This window comes from Lissotriton vulgaris, unplaced genomic scaffold (genome assembly GCF_964263255.1).
Source record: "Lissotriton vulgaris unplaced genomic scaffold, aLisVul1.2 SCAFFOLD_395, whole genome shotgun sequence".
Lineage (NCBI taxonomy): Eukaryota > Metazoa > Chordata > Amphibia > Caudata > Salamandridae > Lissotriton > Lissotriton vulgaris.
Genome location: NW_028250002.1, coordinates 1,060,273 through 1,085,619, shown reverse-complemented (window position 1 = coordinate 1,085,619; position 25,347 = coordinate 1,060,273).

Here is a 25,347-nt window from a genome sequence, read left to right as displayed (position 1 = left end):
GCATGAGGAGATGTTCAGAGGTGATAACTCAGCGTCCAAGTCAGTAAATTTATCATCAAGTGATACCCCTTCTTGTTCATTAGGGCTTGTCGTAACTAAGCATCTTGGTCCATCATGGACTGGTGTAACAGCATTTTTCAAGTCCCCTGGCGAGGAGCGCTTAGCACCCAAAAGTTCATGTGATAGGCATTTTCCCGTGAGTGCAATCTCTCTGTCATCAACCCCAGCAGCTCTTATGAAAAAGTCATCCAATGTTCCATTTAAGCTCCCCCCAGGTCCAGTGGTGCTCCGTTTCCCCCACCCCCCCCCCCTTCCAGGGATACGAGCCATAATCAGTTATTAGTTAGAGGCTATGATGATTGTTAACAGAGTTAATAGGTGGGAAATCTTACCATGGAGGAAGAAACCTTAGAGGGGGGCCCAGCCCGGCCTTATCCGGCCCTGGACAGCCATAGACGGCCCGCCCTTTGCCCGGGCTTTGCCCGGCGCCCGCCCGCGCGCGTCCCGCGTGCGCGTGTTTGGGCGTTACTAAATAGGAGGAGGAGGGGGCGGGAAGAGGCACCAGGTGCGCGTGGTCATGTAGCGCAAGTACCTCTGGTCCTCGCAGTCTGGCTCCCCCTGGGCAGCCCAAGTTCAAGCCAGCAGCGGGTCCAGGTCAGGAATAAAACAAAGGGCACCAGACGGCAGCAGTTCCAAATAAGATGCAAGAGTGGGCTTTAAGTTCACGCTGTCACCAAACGCATAACTCGATTACGAGCGGCTCCCGCGGAGCCGGGGCCGCGAGTCGTGTTTTAAGGGTTAGCAGGTAGGAGGGGGCAGGAAGAGGCACCAGGTGCTCGTGGTCATGAAGCGCAAGTACCTCTGGTCCTTGCAGTCCCGCTCCGCCTGGGCACCCCAAGTTCAAGCCAGCAGCGGGTCCAGGTCAGGAATAAAACAAATGGCACCAGCCGGCAGCAGTTCCAAATAAGATACAAGAGTGGGCTTTAAGTTCACGCTGTCACCAAACGCGTAACTCGACTACGAGCAGCCCCCGCGGAGCGGGGCCGCGAGTCGTGTTTTAAGGGTTAGCAGGGAGGAAGGGGCGGGAAGAGGCACCAGGTGCACGTGGTCATGAAGCGCAAGTACCTCTGGTCCTCGCAGTCCCGCTCCCCCTGGGCAGCCCAAGTTCAAGCCAGCAGCGGGTCCAGGTCAGGAATAAAACAAAGGGCACCAGATGGCAGCAGTTCCAAATAAGATGCAAGAGTGGGCTTTAAGTTCACGCTGTCACCAAACGCGTAACTCGACTACGAGCGGCTCCCGCGGAGCGGGGGCCGCGAGTCGTGTTTTAAGGGTTAGCAGGGAGGAGGGGGCGGGAAGAGGCACCAGGTGCGCGTGGTCATGAAGCGCAAGTACCTCTGGTCCTCGCAGTCCCGCTCCCCCTGGGCAGCCCAAGTTCAAGCCAGCAGCGGGTCCAGGTCAGGAATAAAACAAAGGGCACCAGACGGCAGCAGTTCCAAATAAGATGCAGGAGTGGGCTTTAAGTTCACACTGTCACCAAACGCGTAACTCGACTACGAGCGGTATGGTTAATGGGTTAAGGCTGTGGTTCCCAAAGTGTGCGCCGCGGCACCCCGGTGCGCCGTGATGAAAAGCCTGGGGCGCTGCGCTGCCTCGCAGGATGGGTCCTGGAAATTGCAGCCGCAATTCCTCCCCCTCCTTTGTTCACACCCTAAAGGGAAACGACCTGCTGCTCAGACACCGAGTAATGCGTGTGACATCACAGACAGACGACGCTGGATTGCAAGTGTTGTCACGCACGGATACGTGCTCATGCAGAGACCCCGAAGTTTCATTTATGATTTTCCTATGTATCTTGTCTTCTTTAAAGCACGCAGCGGGGATTTGTTGAATGTTGCCCAAATCCCAATTTACAGATGATTTACCAATTTGCCCCAACAGAACGGTCCGTAATGTATTGAGTACCTTTAGATCTCAGGAGACGAAGAGCCGGGCTATGTAGTTCATGTAATGGGCTGGGGTCACTAATTGGGCATTTTTGACTTTGCAGTCGATGCTTCTCTTTCCCTCTTTCTTTTTGTCTCGGCCCTTCTTAGAATCTTATCGTCTTAACTTCCTACATTTATTTTGCTCGTGCCTGTGTGCTTCAAACCCTGTCCTTTCTCCATGACAAGTAGTTGTCATTCCCTTTCTTTTTTACATGGCAGTATATGCTGCTATGATCTCAGGACGTGGTTAAGGGTCAGTGCTGGACTGGGACAGAAAATAGACATGGCCACCAATAAAAAAAACGCCCCTCATTTGGCATATGTTTGCAAATTGGGGCAGTTTTGAACTTGTAAAGGCATGCTATATAGCTGTGGCCCCAAAGTGCGGAATTAATGTAATTTGTTTTTGCATATTTATGCCAAATGACAAAATTGTGCATACTTATGTGAAATGCAAATTCATCATTTCCCGCTAAACTTTAGCACAGAATGAAATTTAGCGCAGAATGTGACATTGAGTCAATTTTTGACAAGAGCTACATTTTGCGCTAAAAATAGTGTAAAGAAAGAAAAGCAACATGAACAAGAGCACTCTGCATTATGGTCCCACATGTTGGATGAAAACTTATTGTCACATATCGCGCTTTTGCAGTAAATATTTACTGTGAATTGTGTGTCATTATGTGAAGTGGCATAATTTTGGGAATTTCACTTAACATGCATAACATGAAATCCCTAAAATTATGCAAATTATACCAGTGTAAACTACACTTTTCCCAGGTCTATGAATACCACCTAAACATGCACAGTTACTACATTTCTTGTCATGTTCTTCTAATAGTCATGGTGCAGATGGGCATCAAAAGTAGGGAGTCCTGATGACTCCATGTCACCAGGCCATAACTTTCCACTTCTGGGTTTTGATTTAGCATATTGCATTTTGAGAGTTGTAGTCTTGGTTCAGGTTAATTGAGCCAATTGCACCAACGAACCTGATAACAATGATGCAAAAGCAAAGTCCAGGAATGGAAAGTGGTGTTCCTGAGACATAGATCCATCTGGTCACAGGTGCTGTTCATCTTTGATAATACTGTGCTTGCATCCTGCATGGATCTCCACTAAGCCCACTTGTTTAAACACCAATGTGCGCTTTCCCGTGGACACTACCTCTTCTTCTCAATGCAGAACAAAAATGCATGTTATTGTCAGAGTATTATGGGTATGTACGTCTTACAATAGTCCATCCGTAATGCAGGCCAGTGTCTTCAATTATCTTTTTGAGAGACTATACAGTTTTGGACCTGTCCCACTTGTCCTCTGTACCCAGTTCACTTAAAACACTGGGTAGATGGGATCTGGTGAGCCGTCTATGGGTTCATCAGAGCATACCCCATGTAAACTTCTTGTAACGTAACAGAGCTCCTTGAGCCTTTCTCTAGCCTGGTTACTTTTAGTGGGAGTGCTTTATGCTACTCTATGATGGTTTTGTATGCATTTAGATGCACTTATAAGATCTTTGTGAATGCAAATAAGGTTTTATGGTAATGGTTACTCTCTGAATCCTTCATCACGTCTAGGCTCCATTCTTCATGTAGACCAGTGGTTCCCAAAGTGTGCGCCGCTGCACCCCGGTGCACCGGTAAAAAAATGGTGGGGAGCCACAGCCAACTGCCAATTAGGTCAAGGGAGCCACAGGTCAAAAAAGATTGGGAACCACTGGGTTAAGGGAATAGAGCTTATTTTTTGACAATCTGTTTTATTGAGTTTTGAATGTAACAATAAACAGCACCATTCAGAGCTACATTATACACTGTCAGAATAGGGAAAAACACATCACAGTGACATCAAGGCTACACAAGTAAAACCAATAATGACATATCCATGTGTACCTGAAGAGCAGACCACTCCTTATCAGTTTTATATTACTCCAACCCATTTGCCCCACATGCAGAGAAATTTCTGAGGGCATCCCCTGGCGACATAAAGAGGCAGCTCCTGCGCAGCACATCAGTCCACCCCTCTGCACCAGCGCCCTAGAGTGAGTGCGGTAGTGTCCAGCCAAAGAGCAGCAATGTCCCTTTTGGCAACCACCAACGCTGTATTAAGGAAGAGCATCTCAGCCCTAGAGCCATCCAGTCCGTCGGTGATGCCCAGCAGAAGACGTATGGGATCAAGAGGGGGGAATAGAGTTTAACAAATTGGAGTATAACTTACAGGGACAAGGGTATGGCTTAAGTATTTAGGGGAATCGTTTTTAAGGTTTTGACGAAGAGAGTTAAGGGTGTGGGTTACAGAATAAAAGAAACTCTGCTATTACATTTCTTTAATAATACAGATGGATGGGCCATATTATCAAGGAACGGCATTAAAATTATCATCGCTTAAGCAGCCGGAAACTGCCACTAAAGTGGCGATAATGGGCTTGATAATATGCCCTTGAGAATTCCAATAGAAACCCATGTTCTGGTGTTAACATGGGCTTCTATTGGAATTCTCTACGGTTTATTAGCAAGCCCATTACAGCCATTTTTTAGGCAGTTTCCTGTCGCTAAAGCAGCAATAATTTTAACGCCATTCCTTGATAATATGCCCCGAAATGTTTTAGATATGAGGTACACTAATGAGTGTCTTGTGAATTTAAAGCCCATCTGTATTAAAAATATGCAGTTTCACTTTTCACAATAACATTGCACTCAATCCATTTCAATGGAACACACATGACTTTCCTGTTAATTCAGTTACAAGTGCTTCAAAATATCTGGAAATATTTCTCAGTAAATGGTGTGAATTATCAAGGTACATAAGAACAACACAGACCTCTTGGTTATGTCATTTTTTTGTTATATTTAATAGGTTATACAACCAACATTTACATCTCTCTGATCCTCTCCTTTTTTAGGTTTCAAATAAGTACCAACTTATATTGGTGCAACATGTACCATTTTAGATGATTTCTTGCTTCGTAAAAGGTTATGATTTATGTTTTCCTTTTTAATTTTCTTTCATGATTGATTTAGGTTTAAAACTTCTAGAAATATGGTAATTGAGTGTGAAGTGTTTTAAGTGTTAGGGGCTGAAGTCTGTAAATGTTACGCCTTACCTAATTTGTGAAATTCTTTCATCGTCAACATTTCCTTATTGGTTCAGAGTTGATTTTCTGAATGAATTTTATTTGGGTGATTTATTGTCCTCATAATTCTACAGACATCTCTATTTTTGCTTTGCTATTGCTCACATTTAGATTTTCTAGTAAGTTTTGTTTTTTACTGCTCTTCTGGGTTAGAGATGATGCTATTAAACTCTGCTGGCCATTCTGTCTTTTCATATGACTTTTGTGTTTGAAGGCTGTCAGGTAGTTGCACATCCGTGTTATGAACCTGGGTAGTGGTACAGTGCAAGAGGAAAACATACAGGGTTTGGTAAAAGGAAGAAGGATTACTTGTCTTCTGTTCAAACACTATTCACCATCTAGAGCAGGGGTCTCCAAACCGGTCCTGGAGGGCCGGCTCCATGCCAGATTTTTAAAATTACTACATGTATCTCAATGGGGAGATCCAAAAAATCTGGCCTGGATCCGGCCCCCCAGGACCGGTTTGGAGACCCCTGATCTAGAGATATCTAATATATGTCTACATTAGGGCTGGGCTTGTAGACCTATCAAATACTAAAAAGAATAAATGCTTATGAGTTATATTTGCATCTAATCAATGTCAGTGGTGATGGTTTCATATCTGTTGGTCAGCCTTACAACCTACCAAAATATTACTAGTCAGTGAGCTGGTAATATGTACTTTAGATGTTTGAGGCAAAAACAGAATGAGGTGGTGTTCAACCTGGCACCTTATGCAAGGTCACCCTAGATTTGTTCCTTCATTCGCTGAACCCGCTTTTGTTGGCTTTTATGCCTCTGCACAGTTTGCTAATAAGTGGTAAAGAAATTGTGGTCTTCCTAACAAACAGGGGAAAGTTGGCCTACGTCTGAGTTGTTACATTTACTTTGCTTGTAAGTCCCTAGTATATGGTACTAAATATACCTAGGGCCTGGAAATTAAATGTTACTAGTGGTTTGCAGCATGCATTGTGCCCTCCTCACCCTCTAAAGTAGCACTGCAAAACGTGTTTCAGGCCTGCCACTGAAATCTGTAGTAACCTGTTAAACTGCCATTTCAACCAGTCATTACAAACCTTTTGCTAGGCCTAAACCTTCCTGTTTAATACATATAATTCACTCCTAATATATAGGGCAGGGTGCATTGTATTTAAAATGTAGGACATGTTTATTTCAGTTTTACATGCCCTGACAATGGAAAACTCCTAAAGGCAGTTTTCAATGTTGTAAAGCCCACATAGACTAACACCGGGTTACCTTGCCACGCTTTATAAGTCATAACTTCAATTTGGAACCAGATCAAGGGTCAGTGTTTCCATTCAAATAAATTGTAATTTGTAATCCTCTTTAATCATAAAGCCGGATTTTAAGTTGCAATTCTGAAAAACCCAGTTTTGGAAAGTGTGTGTTTTTCTGCATGAACAAAATGTGCATTTCTGCCAAGATCCAGGATCACATGACTCTGGATGTTTCTCCCATTGTGTTTTGTGTATTACTTCCAGATGTGATGACTAAAGGGCCTTGGGTGTGGGGCTGGGTGTTCCCCTCCTGACTGGGATGTCCTGGAAGGGTGTGCTTAGCCTTCCTGAACTTCAAAGCATAGCCTTAGGGCTAGCCCAGCCCTTCCCGACTTCTAAGGGGTGCCTGCTGTGCCACTGACAAATGCATCTCACAAATATGCCTGTCTACTCTTTGTTACCCTACACATTTTGGAGCCAAACATAGGTAAGCGGCAAGTTTAGACAGACGCGCCATCCCTCCCGCATAGGCTGGCACTGAGGATACAAGTGGCACCTTCAAAACCTCTCATCAGAACACTGCTTGTCCTGTGATAGATTCAGGAAATGGATTGCCCTGTTATCTGAAGAATGAAGATTGGACCTGCTTGACTTGAGCTCAGGCTCCACATAAGTGCTTCAAAATGTCAGTTGACTAACCTCCTGTTAGAGCTACAGGGAAAAAACAAGTTTCCAGAGGTCTCCTTGCAACTGTCAAGCCAACCAGCACCAACTGGACCTGCATGGACCGGCATGAGTCCTGTTGCTGGCCTCTGCTGAAGTGAGCGCTGATCCCCCAGTCAAGGTCGTGACCCTTGACTGGCATCAGAGTGTTCTCTTCCTGCCTGACAACCACAATTCCTGAGTCCCTGATGAAGATTCTAAGGTTTTGGGTCCCTGTGCGACTACAAATGGACTCCTCGTGTTGCCTGACAACCATCTGAGATGCCCGTTGATGTGAATATCCTGTGAGAACCTGCTCTTTGCGTCCTCTACAAGAACCAGCATCAGCAGCAGTAGACTGTGACCACTGCTAACATGAAGCTCTAGCAATGTAAAAAGATTTGAGATTTTTCTTGTGCAGTGTTTTCACTTTAGTACTTTATTTGTTTAAGTACTATACACATTACCACTAAGTAAAGCGTGAGTGCTTTTGTGTTAAGGTACTAGAGGGTAAGCACAGGCTTACTTAGTGACTTTTGTAGTTCACCCAGACAAGGAATCAGTTTATTATTTGATTGGTGCTTCTACTCCTCTCAACTAAGAACCCAGTTTCTTATACTTGGTCTGCTTAATTAGAAAGTTTATAATTGAAGCCAAAAGACAGTAATCTGTGAATGCATGGATAGTCTCTCAGGTGCAAGGTATTCTTTTAAATGAGCCCGGTCAGAATGGCCTGGAATGGATTTATCAATTTACAACAGTGTTCACTTTCCTTGGATACTTGGAGAGAAAACGTTAAAGCTGTGTTAGCTTGAGAAAAACTGTGATTCATTTCAATATGGATACTGTGAGTCTGAACTCAAAGTGAGTAAGATAAGCCCTTTGACTTATTACTTCACATGCAGTGTAATTTAATTAGAAGAGAAATGGAAAAATGTCCCCTCCAACTGTATATGGCTTTTGCCAATTAGATTCTAATGAGGGTTTTTACTATAAGCAGCATGACTAAAGCATGTAAAATCCACATCAGACATCAAAATTGGTTGGACAAACCACATCATCTTTGAAAAAATGACATCACTCATAATGCAGGATGAATACAGATAAATATATAAATATTCAAATTAAATGTTATGAAGTCATAGGAGCAATTTATAATACTCTGAACAACGCGTCCCTCATCCTCTGAATGATCAGCGCACAGCAAATGTGTGAACTACATGTATGAATGATGAGTGTACCACCACCTCTTTCTGTGAGCTGTGATCATCTGAGAAATCAGTGCTTGCTCGCAGTGTGCCATTCGCCCTGCTGACTGTGCTACAAGAGCCTTTGTGAATTGTGACGCTTTGACAAATCGTCCTCGAGATCTACTCTCACTATGTGGATAAAGGCTGCCTTAGCACCTCAGCAAATCATGGTCTTTACAACCCACTCAAAGTACTTGCTTCCTGCCAGTCCTCACTACACTACGCGTATACCCTCCCTAAATCACAAACCCTATCTCTCACAACCTACCCATACCGACTTTGCAATAAACCTCTGCCATAGACTTTCATCTCTCCTAGCAGTTAAACTTCCAACAAACATTGACCTACAAAGAAAACCAACCTATCTCCCTCTTCACTTTATTGTGCCCATGTAATAAAAGGTGACCATGTAAAATTACTTTAAATTGTATTAATAGTATTCAACACTCCTTTCGCATTATATATATATATATATATATATATATATATATTCACAGAAAAAACCATAGGTTATAGACCATATATAGTTAGGAATTTGCATTTACAAAACCTTGAAAATTCACTGAAAAAACCATAGGTTATAGACCATATATAGTTAGGGATTTGCATTTACAAAACCTTATTTTACTCGCATAAAACCATTGAAATTCCATATATAGTTAGTTGCGCTAACTATATATCGCGCACCCGCAATCCACTGCTGATGATGTCACATATTACATCATTCATGACATGGTCAGTGACATCACTGATGACATCACTGATGACAACATCCAGTGACTATGTTTCTGTAAAGTTTAAATATGTTTTACATATTGAAGAATGAGTGGATGTATAAGTGTCTGGATGAAGAATTTAGTAGGTGCATGACTGACTGTATGAGTGAGTGATTAAATGTGTCTCACTGAGTGCATGGGTTAGTGACTAAACTGTCTTAATTTGTGCATTATTATGTCTGTTGTTCTGTAAACTGCTGCATGTGTTGATAAGTAGCTATATGAGTAACTATATGGGATATTCATTGGTTGCCCAAGTATTTGTATGGGAGACTGAGTGTGTGTGGGGGTGGCTGGGAGGTGTATGACTCTGTGCATAGATGTGTGAGCAGTTGATTCACTAGATGTATGGTTTCAAAAGTGCATGTGGAAACAGCTGTATGGGCGGTTGACTGTGTGCATGAGTGTATTGGTGAGTGAATGGATATCTCAGTGCTACATGTCAAAGTAAGTACATATGTAAAACACAGTACATGTGAGAGTTGACATATATAAATAACTGTGCATAAGAGCCAGTGAATGTGTGAGTGGCTGTATGGATCATTGTGAACTTGTATCAGGGATTGTATAATAGAGTAAATATGTGTTAGTATATGTTTGAATAAGTAAAGTTTGTATAACTGTATAGTTGAGGAAATGGAGGTGTGATTGATTCTTTGCATGACTGACTAGGTGTGTGAGTAACTCCATGGATGAGTGACAGTCTGTGAGTGTCTGTTTACACTGATTGTATCTAAGGTTATATTAGAGTCTGAAGAGGTTCATTGTATTATCACATGAATGATATCATCAGTGATGTGATCAGTAATGTCAAATGAGATGTCATCAGTGATGTCATTTGAGATGTCATCAGTGATGTCATCAGTGATGTCACTGACCATGTCATGAATGATGTAATATGTGACATCATCAGCAGTGGATTGCGGGTGCGCGATATATAGTTAGCGCAACTAACTATATATGGAATTTCAATGGTTTTATGCGAGTAAAATAAGGTTTTGTAAATGCAAATCCCTAACTATATATGGTCTATAACCTATGGTTTTTTCAGTGAATTTTCAAGGTTTTGTAAATGCAAATTCCTAACTATATATGGTCTATAACCTATGGTTTTTTCTGTGAATTTCATTGGTTTTTTAAAAGCTAACATCTGTAGCTGTAAAATGTATTCTTCTTTAAATCTTAAAAAATATATTTTAGATGTTTATTAATAATTTTTTTTTAAATATTTTTTTTCTTCGCTTCTAGTTCGCGAACCGGGAAGCTTTCCGTTAGCTCATCTTGATGCCGCGACCTAGTCCGCGAACCGGTCAACGTTACGTTAGCGGAACTGTGACGCGTCGCGGAAGCGCGACGTATCACGTTGTCGCGTAATGCGTCTAATGACGCGCTGCGTTAGCGCTCCCGGAAGTGCTCCGGACCGCGAACCGGAAGCGATCCGAGACACGGCGCGCACCGCGTAACATAAGCGGAACAGGTCATGTGACTTGTTTATCAAACTTTTCATTGGTTCATTTCACTTTTGGTTTCCAAATGATGTATGACTAGGTCATGTGACCTAAAAATAACACTTTTCATTGGTTCAGAACTTTTGCTTTTCCCAAATCATGTAAACCCCTCCTTCTTTCCTCACTCTGACTTTCATCTTGGTGAGAGAAAGACCATTTTCCTAGAGTTCAGCAATGGCTTCCATACTTGCTGCAGCTGGTGCACCCCCACCACCACCTCCACCTCCTCATAAGAAGAGAGGACCACCAAGTCAATTTACCTCCAACAGAGAGGAGGAAGAGGAGGAAGAAGAAGAAGAGGAAAGAGATCAATCACAATTTATCCCGGAGTTGCCCCGTGTTTCTAAGAGAAAAACAAGTTTCATCTGGCAGTTTTTTTCCATCCCTCCAGGGGAGAAGAAGGTGAATGCTAAATATGCCACCTGCCTCATCTGTGATTACAGATTGTCTAGAGGCACAGAGAAAAAATATAGTATGGGCAACTATACTATGCATCGACATATGACCAGGTGGCATCCCTTAAACTACAGCCGGGCTGAGTTAAGGGACCTACAAGACAATCCCCCGACAACTCCTGTGGCCAGATCTACCTCAACAATGTCTTTGACTGGAAGAGAGGCACAGGAAACTGTGCCAAACATTCAGCCAAATTTTAAACATATGAGGTTTACGTGTATATATTGTGGTGCTATGCTGTCGTATGGGAACATGAGCGTCAACTTGATTAATATGGTGTTCGAAAACCATAAGTGCCCTAATGCACCCAAGAAGTAATTTTTTTTTTGCTCCTGTTGAGCCCTTTTCAATGCCTGTTTTTTTGTTGTTTCCCCTCCATAAAAAACACAAAAAAAACATAAAACTGTTCTAAAAATACAAAAAAATCAAAAAATGTTCAGAAAAAATAAATAAATAAATAAAACAACAAAAACAAAAAAAAAAGTTCTTTTCAGAACTACCCCCCCTTTCAAATAAAATTGCTAGAATGTTTATCACTCTGGCAAGCTCTATTTCTTTTGGTTCGCTTCAAGTTCGCTGACCGGTTCGCGAACTGGAAGCGAACCAAAAAAATATTTTTTTAAAAAAAAGAAGAGTTAGTATAAGGGAAGTAAACAGAGAATAATGTAAAAAGAAAGACAGCTATAGAGAGTAAATGAGAGATAGTGTCAGTGACATCATCAGCAGTGCATTGCGGGTAAAAAGAGTAGAAAACATTTACCTTATAATTCTTGTTACCTTTTTAAAATATTTTTTCATACTTTCAATCTGTAAAACAGAGAACAAACATTTCCAAAAATATTAAAACATGTATTTAAAAATTAGAAAAGACAAGGGAAAAGGTTCAAGAACAAACAGTTTTTCAACAACTTGGACATTTACAGAAGTCTCTGCTTCTCTACGTCCCCTACACAATCCTAAAGATATATATTTTAAAGAAACTGTATCTTGATGTTGATGAACTGAGGCCTATTTTGGAACATGGTGCTTTTTTTGCACTGCTAATGTCTCACAATAGTGATGCAATTGCAGCGCAAAAAAGATGTAAAGCCATCATAAAATTGTGTCTAACATTTTAAATGATTGTTTCAGGATGCAAATAAGATGTGTGCTTTCAAGAGCTTTCTTTGAGGTGAGGCCTATTCATTTTTTTTTAAAAAAAAAACAGTACCCAGAAGTACAGCACTGTAAGCATTAAAATTGACACTTACAGAAGACTCAGTTTCTCCATATCTACTTCACATTTCTAAATGTATATCATAAGTACAAAAAGCAAAACATTAATTATACATGTTAAATGGTTTATTTTTGCTGTTCTCAGAATGTATCAAATTTCACTTAAATCAGTGACTTGAAGGTATTCATCATGTAACAGCGGGGAAAAAAAACACAATCAAAATGATTGTGTTTAAAAAACCCATTCAACATAAGAAATCTGAATTCAAAACTCCTTAAAATTAACTTACTTTCAATGACGTCGAAGGATGTCCTATGAACAGCGTCCACTGTGTTGTGCTATAAATATTGTCAGCCCGCCACTTTCTGAAAGAAAACCTCCAACGATTCGAAAAATATGCTACATACAAGAAAAGACTTCTCACATTCTACCACATGTTTCCACTTGGCCAAATCATGTTGCAGCTATTCACAAGTCTTGTAATTCTTCCAATCAAATCCCGTCATTTTCTATATTCGCAACTTTCAAAAAGAAAACATTTAAGATAATTTTCACAATCCTGGACTACTAATATCTTACCCTTCTTTGTCACTCATGTTCTCCTTTTCCTATGACACTGATACTGCTTACTATGAAGCAGACTTACTTGCATCAGGTTTATATAGTCGGATTTTACAAAATAACATTATAATTAAAAGTTTTGGACCAATAATCTAGACAGCATTGCAGACTTACATTCCCTCAACTTGATGAACCTTTTCCAATTCTTCACAGGAAATCTCGAGATTCTTTCTTTAAAATTTTGGTTTTAAAAACACCAGGTAAGAATTTTTAAGGTCAAACGGCAATTTTTTTTTGAAACTTACAACGGAATCATTGCAGAATGACCAGCCGTTTCGAGACTTTAAATAAGCTGTATAATGTCCTGAAGTTGTTGAAGGACCATCGTGATAGATAATTGCTACAGTTACAAAAGTCCTTCCTGATATTGAAAGCTGAGAAGCCACAAATTTTTTTATTAAAGTTGACAATTTTGATCCATCAGGCCTACATCGTTGCATCATCAAAATGACATACTGTCCATATCTACGTATAAGTAATGTTGACATCATTTCAGATTTACATTGGCTACACTCCATGTTGTGATCCGCTGCATTTACTAGCTTATTAAAGGAGACTGATTTACTGTCTGGCAAAGTTAAATATATAAATCTTTCTGAGTCTACACTAGTAGTACTTGATACCCTACAATTCTCGCAGTCATGCTGCCATTGATAAGAAAGCCCAAACAGTTGATCTACATCTACACCCTCATCTTGCAATATATCAAGCATATACATTAAAAACTCCTGACAATCTTGCTGATTATTTTCAGAGAAGTCTGTTTGACCTGAACATTCATCTAACAGATAACGAACTTCAGACACACTTTCTACTTTTGTTCGATCAGTGCTACATTTCTCGAAAACAGAATTCAACAAACAGCATAAAATTTGTTCTGAATTCAACAGAATCTGTTCTTTTAAACTCTCTAGTGAAAAGAGAACATTAACCACTACATTTGCATAGCACTTGACACCAGAACTGTTTTCAAATTGAAAACCGACAACATCTTCAACAGAATCCACTTTCTTTCTGCTAACAATTTTCGGTTCATTGACTTTTAGTCTTTTTGCAACAACCTCCCTACTATTACTGCTATTTCTACGTTTGCGGCCTACCACACGTTTCTCAAACAAAGGATATTGAGGCAAATGTGGCGCATACTCTCTTCTTAACCTATTGTATTCCTTAACACAATCTAGATCCGCACAAATGTTTGTGACATCACAGTCAATTAAGTACAATCCCGATAAAGTTCTAACTCGTGACAATGCCACATATGCCATACCCTCCTTGAACACAGAACTGCCAATATTCACCAATGCACAGTCTACACTTAAACCTTGCGATTTATGGATTGTCACCGCATATGCCAAGCAAACAGGAAACTGTTTACGGCGAACATATAAGTCTTTAACAAGCAAAAACCTAGCAGAACAACGACCAATTTGCTGTACTTCCTCAATGCCATCAAATTTAATTCTTAAAAATTCTATTCCATCTCTATTTCTGTATTTCTCAAAATCAACAACATTACCCATTGATCCATTTACCAGACCTCTTTCTACATGTAAATTCCTTCTCAAAATGATTCGGCAATTTAAACACACATTCAAAGTCTTTTCAAAACCCGCTGTTTTAGATATAGTCTTCTCTAATGAATGCAATTTTGATTTCAAATTGTCTGACAAAATAATTGTTGATCCCATATGCTCTAATTTGTCAATAGCTTCAAGTTTCACAATCTCTTGCTTTTCTAAATTCAACATTTTGTTGTTGAAGATGGCACATTCTGCAAGAGTTGGCATGAGACATATCCCGGATTTCTTCTCAGTAATTTTCTGAAAAATATTCTCAGGCACAATCTCTTGTTTGGGATATAAATTTGACAGTAATCGTGCATTTAAAGCTTCTTTCCCATGCTCAGTCACTTTTCCAATTCTAATATCTTGTAGAATATTCTTGTAATCTTCATCCTTTGCCTGACGCATATTTTGATGCAGTTCTGCATAATTGAAGTTTAACCATATATTGACGTTGCCAATGCTCCCTAGGCACTTCCTGGTATCTTCATGCGTGAGTATTTTGAACACAGGTTGACCTTTTACTGGTGTCAGCTGCAGAAGATCTCCGAAAACAATGATGTGTTTCCCACCAAATAACACATCATATTCAGTTTTAAGTACTTCTTGCATTCTCAAATGCACAAAGGCAAGCATGACATTGGAAACCATGCTTACTTCGTCAATGATAAGTAGTTTCATTTTCCTCAAGACTCTTGAAACTTCACAGCAAGCATCTCCAGATAACTTGTTGTATTGTAATTTGTTGTCATGCTCCACCGGCAGCATCAGTAGACGATGCAAAGTAATACCTTTAATGTTATGTGCTGCCAGTCCAGTAGGAGCGGTGACAACACAAGACAGCGATGACTCACTCCTTTCCTGCAAATAACAAGAGATTGCTTTAATGAGGAAACTTTTTCCAGTTCCCGCTTCTCCACTCACGTACAGTCGGACAGGCTTCAACGATGTACATGAGCACTTGTTCTTCTCATGACTTAATCCGTGCTCAATTTCCGTGGTAACTTCATCATATATTTTCCTCTGCTCAACGTTGAGTTGTTTTTCCAAGTCTTCTAAGTTAACTGAATCCTCCTGAGCATGTGCCATGGCTCTTTCTACTTCATTCATAGCAGTGGCAGCTTCATTTTCGATAATAGGTCCTCCAAGTGGATCTTGACTCAATGAAACAGAACTCTGACTGTCCTGAGAACTGTCTCTGGCAATCTCGGCTGCAATCGTTGCTTCCTGCTCAATTTCCAAAGTTAGCATTTCTTGATATTTAGAAAAAGCAGGACATTCTATGGACTCCTTGGCTGCATTGAAAGAGTCTTCGTAACAGAGGAAATCTCCAAGCAGTTCCTCTTCTGCACGCCAAGGCTTGATAAGTTGCAAAAGTGCTAAATAAAAAAACTCCTTTTTTTCTGGAGATTCACCACTCAATTTTCGATGGTTTACTAATTGGCATTTTCTTTGCTTGACCAGGCATCCCTCACTTCCAATTACAGCAAACACTCCTTTCTCAATATCTTCTTTGATGTTCCTCTTGAATATATAATTTTGGAGAACCTCATATAGACAAACATTCTCAAGGTGACTGCTTCGATTTGGATAATATGTATCCAACATGTTGGTCTTCAAAATGTCGGTACTGTTTGGTTCCTTTTCTGCCAAATACTCAATTTCCCGGACAGGTTTTAGAACTCGATTTCGCGTTGCAGCAAGACCAAGACTCGCCCAAACGAGACTCCTGGATTTGGCATAGAGACTTGCTGAAGACAATCGATCAGAACATTCGTAAGCTCCGATTTCTCGATGCGACAACATCTTCAGACTGAAACTGTACAACTTCTTGCTGAGGCTCTTTTCATGGGAAATGTCCTCCCACATATCCTTCAGTTCGGTCTTTTCTTTTTTGGTGATGTAAGATGTCACATACCGAGCCACAGCCATACAGTTGTCAGCCACAAACTGTATATCCATGTTAGCATTCCACATGGACAAAATCACTGGGTTGTAGTCATTGATGTACTTGGACTCTTCGTTCCTTTTCAAATTGTATGTATTCTTGGGTGATTTCCTCGTCACATTATGTCGCAGCGAAGACATCAAACTGTTCACTCTTCCTTTAGAAATCACCGGTCGTGGAAAGTTGAAACGACATTTGGTGTAGAACTTGTCCTTGTTTCTGAATTTACGACGACAGTACTTTCCACAACGATGGCTTTGGAAACGTAGAACTTGTTCTCTTAGACTTTTCTTCTCCGTTGCGTTTGGAACAGCACACGTAGAATACTGTTCGATGAAATTCATCACTAAGTCATCCGGATCTGTTCCAAATTTAGGTGCATCCTTGATCCACAACAACATATGTATATGAGGGGCACCTCTTGCTTGGTACTCCTTTCTCCAGAAGAAATCCAACACCTCTCCAAGAGGTGGATTCTTTTTATTTGTGATGAAAGACATCATAGCTTCAAATCTATGATTGAAGTACCTGCATACATTCACTGGATCCAAAGAACACAGTTCTCCAGGTGTCTTGAATTCAATGTTTTCAATATTTCCATTTGCCTCTCGTAGAAATTCAAGTAAGTCTTCCCAGCCATACTCGGCACAGCTCAGAGTGAGGAACCATGTTGGAGTTCCTAAGTTCCTCAGCATACATTTTAAATCACCATGACGACGGTACCAGTACTCATTAGTACCACGCTGACACGCCATGAGATTAATTAAGTGAGAATCCAAAATACTGTCTTGGACATTGACTTTATGCATAAAGTCACTTGCCGAGATGTTTCGCATCTGTATACCACTTTTTAAGATGTGGTTCACTGCATATGACAGTCCAGACAGATCGCTTTCAAACAGGAGATGAAACAAATAGGGAATGCATTGCCGAAACCTAGGATCTTCTGCATACAATCGTAAAGTCCGGTATTCAGACGCAGGAATTTGATGAGGTCGCTCATCATATCTTCCTCCTTGACCTGTGGGAAATAGCTGTGGGAAACACCGAGCTTCCAAACTTTCCTCCCAAACACTAATGGGACTCCCTTTGGCTTGTTTCATTTGAAACAACTCAATAGCATTCCCCATGACTTCCTTGGAATGCAAAGGATGAACACTATAATGTTCATATATTTCTTCACTTTTAGAGGCCTCTACTTTCTCAATTTGGCCAGCACACAAATCGCTATCCTCTTCATCACTTACTTCCTCTTCTGCAACATATACATTCTTATAGTACTTATTATTTTTCTTCAAATACACTGTTGCCTTTTTGACTTTCCTAACATCCACTAAATCTTGCCATATTTTCTTATTCTTTGTCGGAACCCCATTAACCAAGATAACCAGAGGTTCCTCTTCCACTTTTTCTATTCCAATTGTGTTAATGTTTTTGTTCAAATCTAGAGGCAAATAAACAACTCTTCCCTTTAATCCTCTCTGTAAATCTGCTGGAGGCAACTTCCCTGTCTTTGGCTCCATTCTTACAATAGCCTGAAAGGGATGGATACTTTGAATCAAAATAGATTCATAAGTATTTAAATCCTTCAATTCAGAAGGAATCTCAACCAATTCCAGATTATTATGAACTGCCCTAGCAGGCATCTGGTTTTGGTTTAATTTATTACAACAATAAGTACACACACGTTGATCCGATCCCAAATCAAAATAATTTTCTACCATCAAGTATGTGGCAAAATCCTTCCATTCACTATTATTTTCCCTTTCACTTTTTGCATATAAATCCACTACCTTAGTCTGATTCTTATAATAAGTGCGTCGACAACATACACAAGTGAAATTAGGCCTCTCACTTGATTTCATCTGAAACGTGGCAATTTCCTTCTCAAAATTATCTGTACTGGAAACCTGTACATTATCTTCCACATTACCCTCTACTTCAGGGTCAATTTGAACATTCTCATCTTTACTACCAAAGTAACAAAACTCAATTTCTTCACAAATATTCTTCACATCTATTTCAGAACCATGCAAAAGAGCAGCACATAATTGTTTAAGCATAATTGCTGGACTCTTAGCATAATACAACATTCTCACTAATTTTCTCACTTTATTATGATGCACTGCTAGCATCCTGAAATGATGAAAAACACTCTGGCATACTCTCCTGGAAAGACAAGCCAGTGAATGACCACGCAAACCTGTCATTTGTCTCACTCTGCAAGGATCTAAATCTTGCAACAACTTCATTTTCTGCTTCAAACTTTTCTTATTAAATGTCCGTATAAAATCACAAAGCAAATTGATGGAAACCTGTCGCACACTGCAAATAGAACTACACTTCCAAATGTACACAGGACCCTTAGGACGTCTTCCTAAAACCTCATCACTTAGCGCCTCTTCTGTCTCTGTTGTCACAAGTTGTTCTTTTTCAACTGGACAACCATCCTTCACTTCATAAGCTCGACCACTGATGTCAACTGCATGCACCAAATCATTATCCTGAAAATAAGTCTCCTCATTAAAAAATGCCTCAGAACTTGAACTATGCATCCATTCTCCGGAAAAAACTTCACAAAAGTTAGTACGATTTACTACTCTCTTCCATCTACTTTTTGTTTTGAAATCAGAAATTACCTTGCTTAGTTTCCTAATTCTATTGATTACCAAAATAAACAACTTTCGCTTAATTTCAAAAGCATGATCAATAATTTTCTCTACATTTTTCTTCTTCTTATAAAATGCCGCTTTCTGTTGGCCTTTCTTTTTAATATTTTTCAATAAATTAACTAATATCCTATTACGGAACATTCGATTTCGAATGTCCCTAAACTGTTGTTTCCTTCTACTATCATGCACAGAGTTATCTCTTCCTCTACCAGTAACATTTGTGATGGGTCTCTCCTTTCCATTTAAATTACTTTTCTTTTTGTGAACTGAAACATTTTTTTGAGCAAAACTTTTTTTACTACAAATATTTCTTAAGAATGATTTCGTGCTCCTACCCGGACCTTTCTTGCTGTTTTGACAAGTATTTGGGGAAGAGGACTGCTGCAATAAAACATCATCCTGCTGTCTTTGACGTTTTCTCGCCTTTCTCATTCTGTTTTTTGTAGGCATTTTCCAAACTATGAAAGAATCTGCAGTTGAATCTGTGGAAAAATATAATATAAAATGTTATTAACCACTATTACCAAACAGTAAATAAATAACAGTCATCTAAAACTTAATGCCCTACTAATTATTTAACATAGCAAATGTTTTTCACCAGCACTGCATCACAAAAATGACACTCAATGGTACAAAACAGGCATACAACACTCATAAATCACTCCCTAATATTTTAAATCATTAATTCAGGATGACGATAAGATGTAGCCTATCGAAAGATTTGTTTAGGCCCAGATCTTTAGACTGGGGTGAATGTGTGTCATTGATCCACATTCAGTCCATCACCTGTTTTGTTTATTTGAGGTGAGGCCAACACATGGTTGCAGATAACATTTTCACTGAAAAAAACCAAGGTAAAAAAACATGTGAAGGCCTACCAATGAAGTAAATCATTAAATGAAAACCAATACATTTCTGGAAATATGCACTACTAGTGCTTCATAAGATGTTTTGGGTCATATTTATGAGGCATTTGAGTGTCTAGTATGCTATTTTACGTTCTTCATGGTGCAAATTTATTGTAAATACGCTCCCACCTGCGGTTGGCAAATTTAGATTTTGATTATGGAAGTTAGATAGGCATGTTAATAATTTCCCAAAAATGGTGTATAACCCCAAACAACCTTTGAAGCAAATGCTCTTAGCCATGTTATCCACCTCCCATTGGATAACATGGCTAAGAAGTGCTTGCAAATGTGAAAAAAAACGGCCGCAATGCATGAATATCGCTGAAAAATCAGCGATATTCATGCATTTTCCAGCAAATGCTCTTAGCCATGTTATCCACTTCCTATTAAATAACATGGCTAAGAACTGCTCAGGGCCCCATGAGGAACGCTTTCCATTTAAAAAGGGAAAAATAACATCAAAGACACTAAAATGCCTTCTAAATATGACCCCAAACAACCTATGAAGCTCTAACAGTACATATCCTGAAATTTAATTGATTTCAAAATTCGTTTTTAAACACAGCATATAAATCAATTGTATACCTGCATTCATGAAGAAATGACTAAAAATGTCCTTGAGACACATGAAAGTGTTTTCTGGAATGCCCTAGCACCATTTTTGAAACACTATTAACATGGCTAGGTAACTCCCATAATCAAAATCTAAATTTGCCAAGCGCAAGTGGGAGCGTATTTACAAGACACTTGCCCCAAGAGGAACGCTTTCCATTTAAAAAGGTAAACATAACATCAAAGACACTAAAATGCCTTCTAAATATGACCCCAAACAACCTATGAAGCTCTAAAAGTACATATCAAGAAATGTAATTGTTTATCAAAAATGCGATTAAAAACAGCCGCAATGCATGAATATCGCTGAAAAGTCAACGATATTCATGCATTATCCAGCAAATGCTCTTAGCCATGTTATCCACCTCCCATTGGATAACATGGCTAAGAACTGCTCGCACATGCGAAAAAAAAACGGCCGCAATGCATGAATATCGCAGAAAAGTCAGCGATATTCATGCATTTTCCAGCAAATGCTCTTAGCCATGTTATCCACTTCCTATTAAATAACATGGCTAAGAACTGCTCAGGGCCCCATGAGGAACGCTTTCCATTTAAAAAGGGAAAAATAACATCAAAGACACTAAAATGCCTTCTAAATATGACCCCAAACAACCTATGAAGCTCTAACAGTACATATCCTGAAATTTAATTGATTTCAAAATTCGTTTTTAAACACAGCATATAAATCAATTGTATACCTGCATTCATGAAGAAATGACTAAAAATGTCCTTGAGACACATGAAAGTGTTTTCTGGAATGCCCTAACCCAATTTTTGGGACACTATTAACATGGCTAGGTAACTCCCATAATCAAAATCTAAATTTGCCAAGCGCAAGTGGGAGCGTATTTACAAGACACTTGCCCCAAGAGGAATGCTTTCCATTTAAAAAGGTAAACATAACATCAAAGACACTAAAATGCCTTCTAAATATGACCCCAAACAACCTATGAAGCTCTAAAAGTACATATCAAGAAATGTAATTGTTTATCACAAATGCGATTAAAAACAGCCGCAATGCATGAATATCGCTGAAAAGTCAACGATATTCATGCATTATCCAGCAAATGCTCTTAGCCATGTTATCCACCTCCCATTGGATAACATGGCTAAGAACTGCTCGCAAATGCGAAAAAAAAGGCCGCAATGCATGAATATCGCAGAAAAGTCAGCGATATTCATGCATTTTCCAGCAAATGCTCTTAGCCATGTTATCCACTTCCTATTAAATAACATGGCTAAGAACTGCTCAGGGCCCCATGAGGAACGCTTTCCATTTAAAAAGGGAAAAATAACATCAAAGACACTAAAATGCCTTCTAAATATGACCCCAAACAACCTATGAAGCTCTAACAGTACATATCCTGAAATTTAATTGATTTCAAAATTCGTTTTTAAACACAGCATATAAATCAATTGTATACCTGCATTCATGAAGAAATGACTAAAAATGTCCTTGAGACACATGAAAGTGTTTTCTGGAATGCCCTAGCACCATTTTTGGGACACTATTAACATGGCTAGGTAACTCCCATAATCAAAATCTAAATTTGCCAAGCACAAGTGGGAGCGTATTTACAAGACACTTGCCCCATGAGGAACACTTTACATTTTAAAAGGAAAACATAACATCTTAGACACTCAAATACCTTATAAATATGGCTCAAAACAACCTATGAAGCTCTAGCAGTACATATCCAGAAATGTAATTGATTTCTTAAATCGTTTTTAAAAACAACATATCTGTTTCAGCTTACATAACAGACCATGGAATGGGCTCCATGTACCACAATAACTTGTGTTACTGCATGCCAGAATGTTACACCAAATATGCAATTACAATTTCTCTATGAAACTAATTCTATTAGTATATCACTAGAGACAAAACCACATTTTAAAAACACAGCTTTCTTCATCATTTTCTCCTTAAATCATACTATTCTCTATCTAAATTAAATAAATCTTTTCTCACCTTAGCAAATATTTTTTGAGTTTTGAAAACAGTCTCAGAAATACACCAAATTGTCTTCAGCAGAAGAAAAAGGATGCACTCCAAAGGCTGCAGCTATTGAAAGCACAGAAATACAGATATTCATTTCACATATCTCTCATATTAGCCAATCATACCTCTTCCCTCACTTTTTTCAAATCAAAACCCTTCCCCCCTCTGCCCTCTCTGCCTTGTTTCCATAGCAACCACCTCCTGGAAGACCTCTCATGTTTGCAAATTCACACAACAATGTTTCAATTGAACTCTGAACTCTCAGTGCACCTGCGTATCCAGAGCAATCTTTCATTAAATGTTTCTTCCTTGACCATTCAAATTACATGTTTCAAAGAACACATCCATGCACCCTAACTTTCTGTTTTCAGAAATGGAAATGCACCAATCACTGCTAATGAATCATTAGCATTGTAAATCCACAGTTTTTTTTCTTTAGAAACTCCTACTGTTTCAACTGCCCTTTCATTACCAGACTTCATCTGACTGCAGAACAACCTTCTCCCACCATGTTTAAGGTCTGGATTGTTGGACATAGTTACATCCACTGGGCTCAAAGGTATGCTGAGAGCAGAAATTTACCTAACCTCAATTTACAAGATGTGGAAATTAAGTGGTTGGGCCAAAGAGGATTAAAATGTCACCAATTGATACCATTGGTGAAAACCTGTATGCATTTGCCAAAACCTGACCTGTTAATAGTGCACTGTGGAGGTAATGATTTGGGCACTTTGACAGGGGTAGGTCTGGAAATGCTTTTAAAGGACACCTTTGAGCAATTAATGGCACTTTTTCCTCAAACTGCCTTGGTATATTCCAATATATGCCAAAGACAGAAATGGAGGTGGTCCAACCAATTTTGTCCACAAATTGAGAAAGCGAGGAAGCATGTAAACAAATCTGTTTCAGCTTACATGAGAGACCATGGAATGGGCTCTCTGTACAACAATAACTTGCGTTACTACATGCAAGATATCTACAGAGGAGATGGAGTTCACTTCTCAGATGAGGGCAACAGAATTTTCATTCTGAATTTAAGACTGTGCATTGGTACCTACTTATAAGTACCTAAATGTACCATAAACCCAAAAGCTCTTCTCAGAGCTACCCTACATCTGATCACTCACAATTATTATTTTTCTCTAACTTTTTTCACTAATTTTCCACAAAATTCGCTCCCCGGAGCGCTACCCGGTTCGCTAACCGAAAGCTAACCTCGCGGATTTTTTTAAAAAATGTTTTTTTTCCGCACATATAAGCCTCCTCAGCCACGCTCAGAAAACCTAGGGGGTCAAGATAAGTCTACCATGACCCCTTCTACCCATTCTAAACATTATTTGCCCTCCATCTTGTATCTTAATGCGACCGAAACACAAAATGGTGGACTCCCGTGACGCTTAAGGTTCGCTAACCGGGCCGCTTTCCGGAAAGCGGCCTTAAAAAAAGGTGGGAAAGTAATTTACAGAAAAACGACTAGAGACACTCTCACCAAATATAGATTAGCTCATACTACATAACAATCCCTTCCATTCTCACAAATTTCATTGAAATTTCATTTAGCCATTTAGCCTGTAGACCTCTCCAAGTACCGTGAGGTAAATTACTTCACAAAACACATCTGAATTGTTGGAATTGACAACCAATGAAAATGTTACTTTCATTTTCTACTTTTATTACCTGACATTTGATTGGTTATATACCTGTATATATATAAAGGGAGAGAAGGAAACACAGCCATTTTGACTACTACTTCTTGTTGTACCTCCTATTTCAATAGCTTCAAAAAACTTCAACTTCTTTGTGAAGGTAAGTTATAATTTAATATATTGTGCACTATAACTTAATATAGTAGACTTTTTCTGCTAGATATACACTATCCCTCTGTAGTAGTAATGTATTTAGATAGACTTCTCTGTTATAGTTATGAATGGAGTAAGGCTTGTCTTGGTTAAATCACATACACTTTTTTATAGTCCTATTTCCACTCTCATACTATACACTGCCAAAAGATAAATTCACTGATAAAAACTGCCTATCTAAAATTAATTCCAACAGTGCCCTATCTCTACTAATATATATTTTTTTAATCCAAATTTCAGGCAAAATGGAAGGCGAGCAGCAAGTTTCTTTTGAGATGGACCTGCAAGAGAGCAGCCAGGAATTAATTGAACAAATTGACATGGAATTTATGGATGAAAGCTTGGATAATGAACTGCTGCAATGTGTCCAAGCAGTAGATGTCCTCCTTGCAAATGAGGACATTTTGCAACCACACAGATTGCAAACAATATTTCAAGAAAATAATGACATTTCAGACACTGAAATGTTAGAAAGTTTAATAAATTATGAAAAAGAATCAAAATAAAAAAACACTTTAAAAAAAAGAAAACAAAAAAAAACAAGAAAAACAACAAACAATTAACATACAGTATTAGAAAAGTCTTTCATTCTTTTATCCATAAAGTTCGCTGCCCAGAACGCTTTCCGGTTCGCGAACTTGGCGCTTACCACGCAAAAAAAAAATTTTTTTTTTTTTTTTGGACCCTCCTAGGCCCTTTTAAAACCTCCACATAAAACCTAGGGGGTCAACGAGGATCTACTATGCCCCCTTATGGTAATTTCCCCCTTTGTTTTGGCCTCCTCTTGTCTCTCGATCCTACCGAGAGACAAGATGGCGGCCGCTCCGGACTGTTTAGAATGTTGACAGACACCGGAGGGCCAATCAGCTTCGCATCGCAAAGTTCCGATACGCGAAAGGTTCGCTAACCGGATCGCT